Source organism: Lonchura striata, chromosome 2 (genome assembly GCF_050655825.1).
Source record: "Lonchura striata isolate lonStrDom1 chromosome 2, ASM5065582v1, whole genome shotgun sequence".
NCBI classification, from domain to species: Eukaryota; Metazoa; Chordata; class Aves; order Passeriformes; family Estrildidae; genus Lonchura; species Lonchura striata.
In genome coordinates, this window is record NC_140704.1 from 128,845,268 (window position 1) to 128,862,327 (window position 17,060).

Here is a 17,060-nt window from a genome sequence, read left to right on the forward strand (position 1 = left end):
GCCTACAAAGACCGGCGTGCCCCGCCAGCGAGCGTGGGCTTCGCTTTCCGGCGCGTGGGGCATTCTGGGAGTTGTAGTCCTGCGGCGTGGGGCCGGCCCATGAGGTCCCAGCCTCGCGGCTGTGCGGCCGCGCAGGGAAGGAAGGGTCGGGGGTGTCCGCATTCCCAGTTCCTGGGCACAGGAAAGCCCCCGGCCTCTGCCAAGTGCGGGTTCTTAGTGTGGCTTCACCTAGCCTTGCCATAAAGCCCCGCTATACCGCGAGTTGCCTGCGCAGGGCAGCGCAATGGGAGCGGGTGTGGAGCGCCGTGAGAAATTTCACGGATCCAAGGGATCTGGGAATTTCCTGGGTGATGGGCGGTGGAAAGCACTACTCGTAAATAGTGGTGGGAATAAATCAGTATCTCCCTATGTCATAGTGACTTAGGGTACGTAAGCAGCAGTGTGATGCTCTGGAGAAGATGAGCACAGCACAATTTTTGTTAAAAAATTCTCTTCATGTGTTTTACGCTTTATAAATAATTAAAAAATGTGATACACGCTCCCTGAGATCTTTCCTGTGTTCGTGACTCTGGAAAATAACCTTTTGTTTGTGCCGCAGAATTCCTCTTGCTGTAAACGCGGCACCTTTTGCAGGGCACGGGCACACAAATAGAGCAGAGCAGGGTGAGGCGATCCGGGCCGTGCCTGCCAACACTACAGGCCAGGGGCAGTGCCCATGTCACTAAATACTGCCCTGGGGGCTAGTGTTACCACCAGAGTGTGATTTTTTTTTTTTTTTTTTTTTTTTCCCTCCTGTCATATCATATTCTTTCAGCATCACATTACACTGTCTGGATTTAATTTTGATTCAATTACATTTTGAAAGTTGCACTACCAAACTAAATATGCTAAGTATATAATAATTTTAAACTTTGTCTTACTGAGGATGAAAATATTCCTTAACATAGAGCAATAGGAAAAAAAAAAGTTAGAAACAAGAGAATTCTAATTTCCAGTTGTTCACTTTTTTTATAGTAGTTACTCATGTTTGACCATTACAATAATTTAGTTGCATATTCATGTAGGAATTTATTTAACTGTAAATATTTACTTATAAAGTTGCCTACCTATATAAAGCTCTTTTTAAAAAAATGAGGTTTTTTTTTTTTCACATCTAGAATAATTTGATAGTTAAAAGTGCATATTTCTCCGCTTGCTAGTCTTCTTTTTTAACAGTTTGTGACATTATTTATTGTAGAGGTTAACACAAAATTTTTACCAGCCCCGAGGTGACGGTGAGGTCAGTTTTCATAATGGCACAGTTGAACAGGATTCCTATCCCATGCCCTTTGAAGAGAGCGAGACCTATTTTGTCACAGTGAGCAGGTACAGGAACAAGGCATGAGGCTGAATTTTTGGCCATTTTGACATACCAAGGAAGTCAGTGGGATTTTTGGCTGCTGAAGAATGTGGGCTCATTGCCTTCACGTCACAAACTTCTGTCCGCCCGCAAAATCATCAGGAATGATTGTCGGCTCACTGGCGGGAGAGAAGCCATGCGGGGTTAAGGTGAATTAAAATTGGGTCTGTGCCCTTCCTGGTTTGCTCTTTTGGTTGTTGTTCTGCGTGCTCGGTCTGTGGCAATCCGGCTTTGAGAAAGAGCGGCTCAGCTCCGGCTGCTTGTGTAAGCAGAAAGGGCTGGCTGGCATCGCAGGCGTGATGAGCCGCCCTGTGGCAGTACCCTGCAATTTGCCTTTATGGAGCCGACAGGACGACAAAACTACCTGCTGAATGAGTACAACAGTGGGGAATAATTGCTGCCTTTTTTTTTTTTTTTTTTTTTGCTAGTTACTTGGTTTTCCAAATAACTGGTATATATATTATAAACCTGATCAAAATCTGTGCAGCTGTTGTAATCCTGTGTGCCAAACCCATGACTTTTGCTACTGCTGGCTGGCTCACTAGCTTAATTTAACCTTGTTTAGGGGCTAGAGCTTGCAGAATCAGGAAAGCCTATTAATGTAAGCAAACTTTATGCAACCTCTGAACTTCCCAGCACTTTGCTGGGAAGAAGAATACAGGATTTGCTAATTGTGTCACACTGGTAGTTCAGCAATGCCACCTTCTGTTGTAAATGAATAAAACTCAAGAAAATAATCCTATAGGTGTAAACACATAGATAATATTATTTAATTAAATGCAGCTTCTTTTGTTCTAGTTGCGTCTCAATGTGATAAATTTTCAAAGTCCCACCTGCCCCCATGATCCTGTGAAACACTGAGGGTAGGCTTTCAATCAGGTTATGGGATTTAGGTACTCAAATCTAATTGCATTTCAATTGGATGTAGGCACTTAAATTCCAATGTAGTTTAGAATGCATGCATTCAATCCTGTTATAGGCCAGTGGGATTTGGACCTTTCTTAAGATACTGTGAAATCTTTGACTTGGAGAATATTCCTTTTATGACAAAAGAGCCAATTTTCTTTCTCAGCTGTAGAGTCTTCAGTGTTAGAAATGATGGAGACTTTTCTAAAGGCAATTTTAAATTTCCTTCCAAATTCTAAAAACTGCACAAGTTTAGAAATTTACAGCTGCATGTTTTGAAAGTAGGCTTAAGCATTGAAACTGGGAATTTTGTACTAGCAGGAATTTCATGTGGGCATCCAGATCCTAAACTGTGATCCTTGTAGTTACTTTCAGCAGTTGCTCTGTCATTCTAATGGCTCCACTTCAGAGGGGGTGTATCAGTGTGTGTGGATGTTGTATTTTTATACTTCCTGTGCCTGTGTGATGCCAGCACATGTTCAGAAGGACCTTGGTTTTTGAAAAGCTAAAAAACCATGACCTTTTTCACACATCCCTTGAGATCTCCTGTCCTTGGGAGGTTGTAGTATCCCATTTCAGATATCCAGAAAGGACTTGGGGAGAGGTAAGAGAGAGGATTTGGATTCCATTGTGGGCTGGTTCTTTGCAGGTTTGGTCTGACTCTGTGATTCACTGCTCTGTGGCTGCATTCAAGTTTCCTTTGAAATCATTGTGGAGTGCCTTGCCTGTGCAGTGTAGGCTCCTGGAAGTCTGCAGTCCTTGTTCAGAGTTTAAAGTAGCATGCTGAACACTAGGCTTTCCCAAAGTCCATTTTTTTATTAGCTGTAGATCTTTATGGTTTCTAGCTCAGGTTTTGAATTTCAGACTTGACCCCTGATCATTACTTCAGATGTGGGAGACTGATTACCTCTATGGCACCCAACTGCTTATTCCCAGCCTGGTAACACCTGTATAGTATCTTCTGATGCTTGTCATTAACCTTACCCATAATATCCTGTTGCACCTGAATTGGTTCCAATGGGGTATAATGATAACGGTCCATTTATAGAATAAAGGTAGAATTTTTGTGGAATAATGGGTTCAGCTGTTGTGTATTATTCTGTGCAATTCACTGAGTTACGAATGGAACTTAACAGTTTTCTGTCCAGGTATGCCTGCTGTGCTTCTTTCTTAGATGGGAGTCCTCAAATGAGAAAACAGAAGCCTCTAAGGAGTTAAAAATTTCTGCCTGCTAGAGGCTAGGTCTACTTGGAATTATAAGGATTATTTCTCTCAGGGATTGCATCTGGGTAGAGAAACTCATGGATGTTATGGCCAGAATTTTCAGATGAATGAACTATAAATGTGAAGTTTAAAATAATTTGAGTTGTAACATTTGTTTCTGGCCAGTAGCAGTTATTGAAATGCCTAGAAAACATATGTGTCCTTCCTTCTTCCTTCCTTCTCATCCTTACCATTAGTGTTTTTGGCCCCGGTCCTGGCTGGGTATATCTTACTTCAGCTTTAAAATACACAAGCAGTTATGATCACCAATTGCTTCCACCTGACACTAAACTGGATCACCCAGCCCCAGATCCAGACAATTCTTGAGCACCTCCAGGAATAGTGACTCCTCCTTCTCCCCTGAGGAACCTACTGCAGTGCCTGACTACCTTAACAGTGGAAGAAATTTTTTCTAGTATCTAATCTGAATCTCCCATCTCAGCTTAATGCTGTTCCCTCTGTTCTTCTCACTCCAGGCAAGTTAGAGGGGACTGGCCCCCACCTCGCCACAACTTCCTTTCAGGGAGTCATAGGGAGTAATGAGGTGCCCCTTGAGCCTTCTTGAGACTGAGCAGACCCCACTCCCTCAGCTGCTTCTCATAATACTCATTCCCTAGACCATTCATGAGCCTTGCTGCCCTTTGCTGGACACACACCAGCACCTCAATGTCTTTTTTTTTGAACTGAGAGGCCCAAAACTGGACACAGCACTTGAGGTGCAGCCCCACCAATGCCAAGTACAAGCAGAAACTCATCTGCAAATGAAAAGCTGGAATTGTTCAACCTGGAGAAGAGCAGGTTCAAGGATGACTTGTCCATGTGCAGAAATACCTGATGAGAGTGTGCAAAGAAGTTGGAGCCAGGCTTTTCTCAGTGGTTCCCAGTGACAGGAAAAGAGTCAGAGGGCACAAAAGGAAATAGAGAAAATTCCATCTGAACATAAGAAAGCACATTTTTATTGTGAGGATGATCAAACACTGGAATAGATTGTCCAGAGAAGTAGTTGCTCGATGATATTTAAAACCTGACTGGACCCAGCCCTGAGCTACTTGCTCTAGCTGACCCCTCTTTTAAGCAGAGCCTGGACTAGATGATTTTGAGAGGTTCCTTTCATCACCAACTCTTCTGTGATTTTGTGAGCTTAGAGACTCTCCATCCTGCTGTTGCTGAAGAACAAAAAGGTACCAGTACTGTTTCTATTTCTGTTTTCTTAAAAGCATCTGCTCTTCAGAGAGTATGGGAAAAAAATTGTTCTCATTTGCTGTTGTGTGATGAAACAAAATTCAACTTGTGGCAAGTTGACAAGTAATCTTTAAATGTACTTTCTGATACATTTTTTTTTCTGAATAAGGTACTTTTTTCTTGCCTTCTTTTTTTTCCCCCTGTAATCATTGTGAAAATAACATTTTAAGGAAAACCCAGGGAGCAGAGAATAAGGAATTGTTGTTAATTTAGTAGACTACATATATTTTTTTCAATCTTAATAAAAGTATTGTGCCATGGATTACAGGCATTTAGATTGAGGAGTCATATTTGTATACAATTATGAGTTCTTTACATGGCTATGAAGCTTCAAGTTTAAAAATAGTTGATTTCCTCTTAGCTGAAAGTAGCAATTTTAAATGGTCTTGGTTTTACAGCACTGAACCATTTGCTTGCTTTTGCTGCAGGGAAGAGGTGGTTCTTTCCCACTAATACCCTTTTCGATGCAATGGCACCCTGGGTTTTAATGTGATGCGACAAAGCTTCTGGTCCTTTGATACAGCTTTTCTTTAAGGTTTTGTTTTTCCTTCCTAATGCTCTACAGCTTACTGTTTTGTACAGTACAGTGTATTTTAGTATTGATTTGTGACAGTCTGAAAAGTATTTCTTTCTCTGTGGGGTAAGGAGAAGAAACTTGGTCTTGTTAAAACATGAGCAGACACCCAAGTGGGACGAACATTTGTTAATTGTTTCCAGTGTTTCTCTGTGACCTTGGACAAATCACTTAAATTTCACTTTGTTGTTGATTCCCAGGTTTTGTTGTAGGCTCATTCAGCAAGCTAATAAAGTTGCAGTGAATATAATCTTCTAAATCTGAAAGGCATCGCTATTACTTGTGCAACTCTGTGTTCTGAATTTGAAGTCTTGTCTTTCTTGCACAACACAGCTTGTCTTCGCTTGTCTTTCCTGCACAACGCAGCTCTGTTACAATGTGTTCCTTTTGCCCAAAATCACTAATGCAGTCCTACAGAGGTCAGCGTTCACTAGCTGTATCCTATGCACAAAGGATATAAGTTTCATTGTTTTTAAACAATAACAAGGAAACCTTTCCATTTATTTCCAAAGTTCAAATAGCTGCAGTGGTGTGAAACAGCTTTGTCTAGGAGAAACATGTTTCGCATTGATATGGAAATGAGCACACCCTGTGCTTCAGTAAGTGCCAGGGTGGCAATGTTCAGTACTGCCACACATAAGTAAGCTTCTGCATTGTGCTCAAATTCTGTTCAGCCAGCCAAAATTCTATCAGCTTTACCTTCTGTGTTAGAAGTAGAGTTTGAAATAATATTGTCATCCACACATGTAAAATTGGATAGAATAATACTCTTGTGCTTTTTTTGTGAAATAGCAATATGGAGTTAGTTTTAGATGAATATTATACAATAGTGTACTTAATTTATTGTAAGAAACCTGCAGATAATTTGGATTTGTGGCTTTGAAGAACAAAATCTCTTATTCAGAAGAACGTTGCTTCCTATTTTTTTCAGTTTATTTAGCCTTTTGGTCTCCTTCTATTTCTACTTTTATTTGTGAATTGCAATTAAAGGATATATTGCACACAGACATGCTAATTAAGCATTAACATTTGCAGGCTATTCTAGGGCTGGAGGATACTGTTTAGTGGTTATTGTTCTTGCTATCTTGCAGAGCCCACAGGTGTGCTAAACATTTGCAGAGACATTGAAAACCATGGTTATTTTCTGGATGGATTTGTAACTTTACATTGAACAGGAAGAAACAAGTGATGATAAAAACCATTTCAGACAAGCTGATAAGGGAGAGCAAGGGTTATCACAGGAAGATCAATCACTTACCTGAGGTTTTGGCATAGAATTTATTATCAGACAGTATTTATTTATGATGGATGATTACATGGAACAGAATTTTCTTAGGAGAGACGAGCTCTAGAGGGAATGCCTTAGCAGATCTCAGCTGTGCCAAGTCTCACTGAGGAGTAATGGTAGGTAACTCCAATCACAGAAACTGAGGCAAAGCTGCCTCACAGTGTTTTCTGCACTACTTGTCTTGCTGTCATCTGGACATGGTTCCAGAGTCTGGAGTGCTAATACCTTCCTTCTGAACTGCCCACATGCCTAATTTCCCAGTGAATGTGTGAGTATGGGAGGGAAGCAGAAGTTGGGATGGTCCCATCTTGCTGGCTCACACAGCCATGGCTCACACCAAGACCAAGGAGAAGAATCATGGGTACCACAGTTCAGGGGCAGTAGTGGTAGTTTCATCTAGGAACATAAACACAGCTGGTTACTGGCATATTGCAGAATTCCCCAAAACTCAATAATTTTAAATGAAGGGGAAAATTAGACAATTGTATGAGTGAATAATATCCTTTATGTGCTCATGAGAAAGGCAGTCATTAGGATGACTTTTGAAAGAAAACATTACTGTGGCTGGATGTAATTGGAATGGCAGGTGTTGCAAGTGTAGGGTGAGGTGGCAAAAAACAAGGGTGGATGTAAAAAAGGTAAGCAATGTTAGATGGAGATTTGCTGCCAGAACTGTCACAGGTATTTTAAAGGAGACATCATATGTGATGGAACAAAGCCAATATTAGAATGGTCAGGTTTTAATCAGAAATCAATATTGCCTTTCACCACTACAGGCATTACTACCCACATCCCCACAAATTCATACTACTGGCATAATTAAAAAAAACTCTTATTTTTGATGGTGTTACTTTCATAAGTGTTCCTAAATGGTCTCATGTTATTCTGGCTCACTGTATGATGGTGAAATTTGAACATGAAGACATTGGGTTATTAGGTTCACAACTGACACTGCAAATTGTTTTAATCTTTTAATAAAGATATGAAAAAAAGAAGAAAAATAGTTGGAAAATCTGAGGTATAATTTAAGTGGGTCTTTTAAAGATACGTTTTAAAATCTGTAAAGATATGTAATAGAATAAAAAGTAAGAAGCTTTCTTTCAATCACAATCCCCTGTTTTCCTTTGTATATAAAAAGGTTTTAGAAGGATGTTCTTCTAATTAAACTATAGTATAGGTAGAATAATAGGCTTTATCAAATGTCTTTCTTGGAAAAAGAAAACTCCCTAAGTTTATGCACTGATATCATTTTGCTTGCAACCAAACAAGACAAATAGACATAAAAGGGAAGAGAACAACAAAAGCTGATGTTGCACTTGTTATTGTTGATGCTGATTTTTATCTTTCAGCTTCATGAATTAGAATGACAAGTACATTATACCATTGCTGCATGCAGCCCAAAACCCAGGCTAACCTGCATCAACTACCTTTCAGGTGGTGGGTTGACAATGAAATAAAAAGAGGTTCTGTCTTGGTTGGCTAAAACAGATTTCCACCAAAAAAAAAAAAAAAAAAAAAAAAAATTGAAATAGGAAAGAATAAAAAAAAAAAAAACAGAGAGCAAGAAAAAAAAAAGAAAAAAGAAAAAAGAAGAAATGTTACATATAGGACCCAAATGCTGTGTTCTGGATGGTGTTGCAGGTTAATCTAAAGAGCAGTGAACAATTTGAGACAAAGGGAGCTGGCTTTTTCTTACCCTGTATGATGTAGAATACAGGATTTTACACCACAAGGCTCCTTGCCTGGTATTAAATGGAGCTTCTTTGGTGACAAATGAATTTTGTGCTGTAATTTGAATGTAGCAATCTGATTATTGTGCAAGAGAGATGGTTGAGAGGAAGCATAAATAATAACCTTACTATTTCTTTCTGACATATAGATTCTGCTGCACATTAGATGATGAAGATACTTCTATCCTTTGATATCCTGTGCTCTCGCAACAAATTATTGTACATCAAAGAAATGAGCTCTGAGTCAAAACAATAGTAAAAGTGGTGAGCTAGAAAATAATGTAAAGAGGTAGAACCTATGAAAGTACTGCAAATGTCTGAAGAAATGGGGTACAAGAAATTGCTCACAAAGTTGTTCAAATAAGATGCTGTCTGAAAAATAAATAATCTGGGAAATTACTATTAAAAATGAAATGTGATTAGAAGCTGAAGTTTTTGGAGCACTGTATCTGATACTGCATTACAAGCCATCTTTCCTTAACCTCCTTCCATGATGAAAGTTTTAGAAAGATTGTAGTGGGGGGCAATTAGAGGCAAAAAGATTGCCAATATCATAAAGCATCTTTCTTATCTAAATCATTAGTCCTTTTCCAGCCATGTCAATAGTGGTTTGAAGTTGTCTTCTCCAGGAGATTATTCAGTGGCCTGTTTGGTATGAAAGGATTGTTTTGTTGTCATTCCTGATAGATATTTACATTAAAAAAAAAGATTGCTTGGAGTGATAGCACCCAACTGATACCAAGGAATAAACAGTGGTTGAGGATTCATTGCACAGAGAAAATTGTAGTTAACATGACGGACAGTCCTTTTAGGAAAAAGTTAAGTGAGTGATGTAGAGTGGTGGGAAAACTTGTCCTTTTTGCTGACAGGTTTCTTGTGCCATCTGGTCTACTGTCACATCTTTCCTATCTACTCAGGAACAAGGCTCCTTCTTACCTTTGTTTAGCCAGCTAAACAAAGTTATGTTCAAACTGGATATCCCTAGTAGCCCATACTAAACAAAAGAGTTTTCAGAGGACTTCAGTTTTTCTGAGATAACCTTTCTTTGAGATTCTTTGTGGATCATTTTGCATAGGTTTCCATGTATATAAATGTTGGACTCCAATACATCCATGGCTGGGTTTGTCTTGTTTGTATGGCCAGAGAGGAAATGCATGCAAGGACTCTCATGATATATGGGTTAAACTTCCATGAGAGCTACAAGATTAAGAGCAGAGATGAACAGAAGATGTATTATGTATTCTGGGGGGATACTCTTCCTGTTAAAAAAAAAGAAAAGCAAAAAAAGGAGAATGTGATGTTTTAGTGAATGCTGAATATTCATGCTGAAAATATTAGTGATGAAACTCACTCTGAAGGCAGAAAACAGTGTTTTCCTGTTACTTATGAGCATGGACTTACCATGACTTCCTGCAGTGAAAGCTTGTCTGTAAAAACTTTTCTTTCAGGGGCCTCAAATTAGTCGTTGAGGTGTCTGTTTCAGTTCTGGAGTCAATGAAATGGGAAAACCAGTACTTTCTATCTCCCTCAGAAAATGTTCCTTAAGAATTCAGTGTTGAATTCAGGTCAACAGTGGTAGGTATGTGCTGTTCAAAGGCCCAGACTAGCACCAAGATCTCTTGAAGTGGGTGTTACAGAGATGTCACATTTCTATCAGCCAAGATAGAAATTTTTCAGCTGCTGCTTTTGAGACCTCCCTTGTGCTTTTTTTTTTTTCCCTTAATTTTTTTTTTTTTCATTTTCAGAGAAAATACAGAGGAGAAGGGTTAATCTGAGCTGTGCTCTTGGTTATATATTTGGATGTTATGGGAAATTGAAAAACAAATTATTGCCATGTTTTGTTAAAGATCCATGTGTCTGGACCAGATGTTTATTCTAGAGCCAGTGCTGCTAATGAGGAAGGAGGTGACTAACCATAACATGATTGATTTCTGGGTGAAGGTCCACCTTTGCCTCTACCCCTAGCAGCTGTATGTACATTCTGTATTGCACAGAATTCACATTTCCTGTATTGAAAATAATATTATACAGCCTGTCCACTTCCAGGACTTAGCAAAGAAAATATGCTGGTGAAGACCAACCAACAGATCAGCACTCTTTCTTTAGGACTACAGTGATCCTTTTTTATTAAATGTACCTAGACAAGTGAATTCTTTGATTATACTTATTTTACTGCTTCTATTGCCTTAAAGTCTGAATTGTGATTGCTTAGATAAATGCACTGAAACACACTCTGGTCCTACTTTGGCTTCCTGAAATAGCTCATTATGTTTTTCAGTGAGATACTGTTTTGCAATTTGCAGCATCAGTCTCAATTGTGTGAATCTCTACACATATCTCAGCAACCTCTTCAGGAGCAGTGGGTATGAGTGCCATTTCCTTCTGCTTTCCAACAGTGAAAGAATAATGCTGTCACAAAGCTGTGTAAAATTAGAAGACTATCTTTTTCTGTGCCAACTTCCTATTGTCATGTGTGATTTTTAGTCAGTGTGGTTAAAGAAAAGGATGAGGCATCCCAGCTTTCTGGGTGGTCTGAAAAAATCTGTTATCTCCCCTCAGTTTTTTCCACAAATGTACTTGAGCTTTCCTTTAAGTCTCATATCTGAATTTGAGAATCCCTATAAAGGAAAAGAAGATTCAAGAAGTCTCTGAATGCAAGTTTTAAAGGCTGGAAATAGGACTAATGGAATCTCTGTGGGTGTCCCTAAAAGGTAATGTAATGGTAGGTGCTGAATAGAGCATGCTGTGTGATTTGCTGATGAATGCTGGGATATTTACTTAGACGTAGGATCAACCACACCGAGAGCAGATCAATAATTCAAGCACTTCTCGTGTGTGACAAAACCGCTGTATTTCTGTAGCTGAGTCAGTGCTGAAGGATGCAACAAGTTAGTACGTATATTTTCAACAGGATTTTTAAAATAAAAGGCAATAAATTTATTATCTATTATCTATCTATTATTATCTAGTCATAAAAAAGGAACAGTGTGTAATAAATTGTCCATCATTTATTTTCAGAAAAGATTTCTAATGAAAGATTAGCACTAACTGAATTAAATCACATGGAGGAAAAAATGACAATTTTCCAAAACTTTTAGATCTTGTTTATAGTTATTTAACACTCTAGATTTCTATCTCACCTGTATTGTCTCCACTTAAAAAAAAAAAAAAAATTCCTGAAGACCAGAAACTACTTCCATTATGAGCTATAAGTGTTTATAGGCAAAATTTTGAATATTGATTAACTGGTCCTAGCTACATAACGCATTTTTCCTTTTTGCTACAAAAAAATATGTGGTCATATTAACTGTTAGCAATGCGTATTGCTATCTTTAATATCTTTCTCTATATTGGCCTATCTTAGCATTTTCCTGTTCAACAGAAAAGGTTTAGAGATTTTTAGAGAATTTGGGGTGGTTTTTTTGATGTGAGTATCATCCTAAATTTATCCACATTTAATTACATATGCTCTCTGCTTGCTTAGTTTAAAACTCTTCTGTTCTTGATTGCTTTTGCTATTATCTTTGGCTTGTTTTCAATTAAGTATAATTGGAAAAATTCGCCATTTCTCTTTTTGCCTGCTTTCTTTTCTAACTCTTAAAACTAAAGCAATGCAAAATTTATCTGATCTTTAGTTGGGTTAATATCTCAAAAAGGAAAAAGACAATTTACTTCAATATGGTTGAGTCCATCAAATTATATCCATTGGGAAAAAAACCCAGATATGTTGTTTATTGCAGAGTAAATACACTGACACATGTAAGTTTGCATTTTATACCATTAAATACCCTTTACTGTTTATCCTCCATGCAAACAGAGGATGCTTTCAGGGACTGTGACTGTAAAAACTTGACATCAGTCAAGTACATGAAATTGACTGGTTTACTTTTAAAGAGCCTTTAAAGATTTCTCTAGACACTTCTATACATATTTCTGCAGGCTGGAAAGACTTCTACCTTCAGAAACTCTCAGTAATGGACTGAGACATCAGGGCTTTTTAGCACTGATAAAATAACACCCTGTCAAATACTTGATGATGGAGGGAAGGTAAGTTGATCACTCAGCTGACTGACAAAATCACAGTCTTAAGATTTCAGGGTAGAGGGAAAATATTGCTTTTGATAATGCTTTCTCTCACCTTTAGGAGCCAAGAAATGAGGTGATGTGAAGACAATCTTTTTAGGAGATAGCTTTTTACCCAAAGCTAGTTTTACGTTTCTGCCTTTTACTTAGTTTGTGCTTAACTCTTTTAACATAGTTTTGCATATCAGTGGTAGAACACGAGCTAATTTCCTTCAGAGTGAGTTATCTCAGGTGGTGCTTAGTTTTTTTAAATGTCAGCTTTCTCATGCTGAATTTTGAGCCATGCTTCTTTGGGCCCTGGTCATGTCCCAGGGGTTATGACTATAAAGTTTGTAATAGAAAGCATTAGGAAAGCTCCTGCGGTCTCAGTGACTCCCACTGGTGGTCTGAGAGTTGCAGTTGCTCCTGTTGTAGGGCATTTTCGTTCCCCTCTTTGTCTGCAAAGATCTACATCTGGGTATTTGAACCTCTGATAAAGGGGTGGAGCACTGACTGTCAGATTTCTTTTATTCCTGTTATTTAGCCGTGCACACCCATCAGTCACCTGTCGTCTGTGTGCTGTGCACGGGAACACCGCCTGTGCCCATTGTTCACACTCTGTCCCTTGCTAACGACCGTGCAGTAGGCGTGCATTGCACCGGGTTTGATCTCACCATTTGCATTTGCACCCATTTCAAGGTCCTTTTATACTGCCAGAGCAGTGCAAATGGGCTGCGGTGACATGCATTCTACAAGGTTAAGCCCCCTCTAAATAGGAAGGGTTCGGTTATATCACCTAACTCATATCAGGTAAAAGTACTCGTAGGTTCAGTGTCTTTGTTTACACAAAGTGCTGTTTATGTGAGAAAGGGTGAAAAAATTGGGCTGTTTGTGCTAGAGCCCAGTGTTAGGATATTTACTCTACCATGGAAGAAGAGCTGTCATAAAAGAAATGTTTGATTCTGGAAAAGAAAGAACAAGTCAGTAGGATAACACACCCTGAGGAGCACAAACAGTAATTATAGTTCATTATTTGTCAATATTCCCCTTCTGTCATATAGAGCTGTGTTGGCAAAATTGGTTGCAGAGTTTGGGATTAGCTCTAGAGGGTTGCTGGCATCCAGGTAAACTGGATGGGTTAGCTAATGTGAGCTGACTGTGATTGGTAGCAGGCAAACAGAAGGCAATTTGTTCAAAATGCCTTCTATTATGTTTTCAAGGATGTTCACCATACTAGAAAACATTGCTTTGAAATGTATTTGTTTAGAAGAAGTTGCATCCACAGGGCTCATATTACCTCTGAAACCTTGAGACTAAAAGTTTGAGTAGTATCTCTCTGCATAAGAGACTCTACACTTATTAGCTACATTTTTCCAGCATGCATAATTCTAAATATTGAGTGATGGAAATTACTAAGGGCATCTGAAGAGTGAGACATTGAGAAATGTTGTCATATTATATTAGTTATGGGTAATAGCTGCTGACTTTGGAACAGTGATGTGAAAATTAGACCACTTCAGAAGCTCAATTTGGAAGCTTGGAGAGTCATGCAAGGTGACAGATCTGTACCAATGTAGGAAATGTCTTGGAGGCAGATAACTGCTGTTTCATGCATAAGTAGTCAGAGTCCCAATATTTTTTCTATGCAAATCAATGTCAAAATTCAGGTTAACCTGATTAGGATCATCTCCTTGCAGGAAAGGATTTTCTGTTGCTACATCACAAAGAAGAGTTATAATTGCATTGTAGATGGAGAAAAGTTATGAATTCCATAATTTACATAATATGTTGAATCTAGTGGCCCTAGGAAAGTTCTTAATATCAGTTACTGTCTGTGTAAAACAATTCTTGTACAGAGAAACAAATGAGGAATGTGCTTTTCTGTGAATTTAGGAAGGCAATTTGCATTGGTATGCATGGTGTGCATTTGTGCTGATCCTGCATTATGCATTTCTCATAGATGTATCACTAACTCTCCTTACATTTGGTGAGAATACTTTGAACATTCTAGCAAACTGCTTGCTCATCTTTGGTAGTTTGCCTAAAACAGTGTGATCTCCATAGATAATGATGCTTAAGGTTTTTTTTTTGTTGCAGCTCATCCCTCATCTACATGGGGTCACCTTTGCCATTTTTGAAGAAAGACTCCCACAAAAGAAGGGTATTCAGGAGACATTGACAGAGACCTGCAATATGTCTTGGGAGGAAGGAAGAGTCTCTCTAATCTGTGCTATAAGTAATAAAATGTGGCCAGGCAAATAATTTTTCTTCTCTAGAAAAGTTCAAATAAACCATAAGGGAGATATTATGAACTCATCCAGCATATAAAAACCCTTATATTCTCGTTCATTTACAAGGTGACAATAAAGATTTTATTTTGTGTCTTGCATATTTTTAATTTTTGGATGTCAGAAGTATTTCTTTCTGTTATCCTTTTAAAAGATTTTCTGGTAAACCCCTCACATCTTCCAAGGAAGATGTGTATTATACCAAGAAAAGAATTCTTTTGTTATCATAATATAATCTGTATTTTAGAATGAAATTAACTGTATTCACAAAGAACTGTTTTTAACGTCTGGTTGTCTAGATTAGGAGTGTTGCCAATGTAAACAGAATTTTCAAATGGGAAAATTTTATAGATATGGAATTACCATGGACTATGTAGTGGCTTCCTGAACACAATAAAGTATGTCAGTGCTAAGATTTGCATAAGCTGTGTCTAGTTTGGAAGACATATGTGTTGCAGTGAGGCTGCTTTAGTAGGTTGTTTTGCTCAATACAGAACACTCAATGGTCTTGGCAAATACATAATTTTAAAATTACTTCTCCTGATTTTTCTCAGTCTTTTACCTCATTCACCTTTCCAAACAGTGAGACTCCCATTACAAGAATGGATTTGGTGTTATCACCAAAATTAGTCCTTAGTTGATAAATCCAAACATTAATGCAATTTTTTGACCATTGAAAATTATAGAAATGCTTTTCTGGATGTGCTCTTTCAAAGTAATTTCTTTGCTTCTTTGTTCCAGTGCAATTTTTGCTTTTGTAAAACCTGATTTTCTTTAAGTGGTCTGACAGAAAAATACATGGGCTGTTGTTTAGATTATTGCTCACATTATTTTAGGATTAAAATGGGAATGTTGCATTTTAGTGTGCTATCAAGTATTTACAGTGATATGCATCCTTGGCTATTATCCTTTTTTTGAGAATGTAAAAGGAAGCAAAAGCAGGAAAATGAACAAACGTTGAATACATGAATACCTATTGTTATGTCTTGTATATAGCTCCATTCTTTAAGTAGTAAGGGTCATGCTGATTATAAGTACACAAGAACTGTGCAATTTTTACTACTTAAAGTAAGGCTTGATTTTGTGTCTTTAGACAGCTCTGGCCCCTATTTATTTATATTTCAAGCAAAGTATAATATAAAATGGAAAATATCAGAAATAAAAAATCAGAAATAAAAAATATCAGAAATAAAAATGGAGCATAATATGCACTGAAGCTGTATCCATTATATGATGGTAGGTGTTGGTTATGAAAAGATTGGTTGTATTATTACCTGGCCTTCTTTTTGTGTAATTTCTGTATTAATTTTCATAATCTTTCTCTTTCTAAGTATTTGTCTAAAAGGGATTTTAGAGATGAAATAGTGGGAAGCATTTTTTCTTTTCAAAGCAAACATTTTTCTCCTAGAAAGTGCTACTGGTATATTTACATTTCTCTTTTGATAAGTCTGGGGTGGATGGGTTAAACTTCAGTAAATCTTTAGTGTATACTGTAATTCATATTTAATTATGTCTGCTCCCTAATAGACAATAAGAAACTTAACATTACCAGTTTTTCAGTCTAAAGTTATTTATTGCATTTTTTTTTCATAAGTGAATGCAATGATAGTACAATGAAGCTTCTTTTCTGGAATCAGGTTGTTGATTTTTGCCACTATTCAAAAAATTTGAAAACAATAGGAAACGCTTGAATTTGGTGCATTTGCACGTACTTGGAGAAAATATTTTTAAATAGGATAGCATTGTATCATTACAAAACACTGAAGAGGAGGTAATATAAAATCAACCAAGAGGATAATCTCTGACCTTTACAAATATTGATAATGACAATAATTCCAAATAAGTTAGCTGAGGAAATCTGAACCTGTAGACCCAAATAAATAAATAAACATGGCTTGCCATCAGCTTTTTCAGAAATGTACCCATATTGCTGTGGAGCTTTGTGCATCCAAATAAGTATGGAGATCTACCAGATTTCACTCCCTTCAGTCAATTGTTTCCCCTGCTTGCCCATGAAACGACTTTGCTCTTTATGCAACTCAGTGCAATGGTCAGAATGTATTTCCAGTGTGGGCCAGACCTTGCACTTGATCCTAAACTGACTTTGCCAAATTCAGTGAGCCCAAGCCAATGCTGAAGCAGTTTTCCACAAGCTCTGAGGAGTGCAGGAGAATGCTAACTGAGCTGTGTACATTTTTAGCGTGAGCAGAGTGCTCACTTAGGAAGGAGCAATAAGCATGGGTGTGCCTGCTTTTGCCTGCCATCTGTCCCCTGCCAGACAGCCAATGGCATCCTGGCCTGTACTGAG

General features: G+C 38.1%; 1 long non-coding RNA gene across 1 annotated transcript; it reads left to right on the forward strand.

Moving 5' to 3' along the window:
• The first annotated feature begins 6 nt into the window (after nt 1-6).
• Nucleotides 7-15,972, forward strand: LOC146768419 (uncharacterized). Its single transcript, XR_014952965.1, has 2 exons — nt 7-4,749; nt 14,562-15,972. It is a non-coding gene; the product is annotated as an uncharacterized LOC146768419 (long non-coding RNA).
• Nucleotides 15,973-17,060: the final 1,088 nt, after the last annotated feature.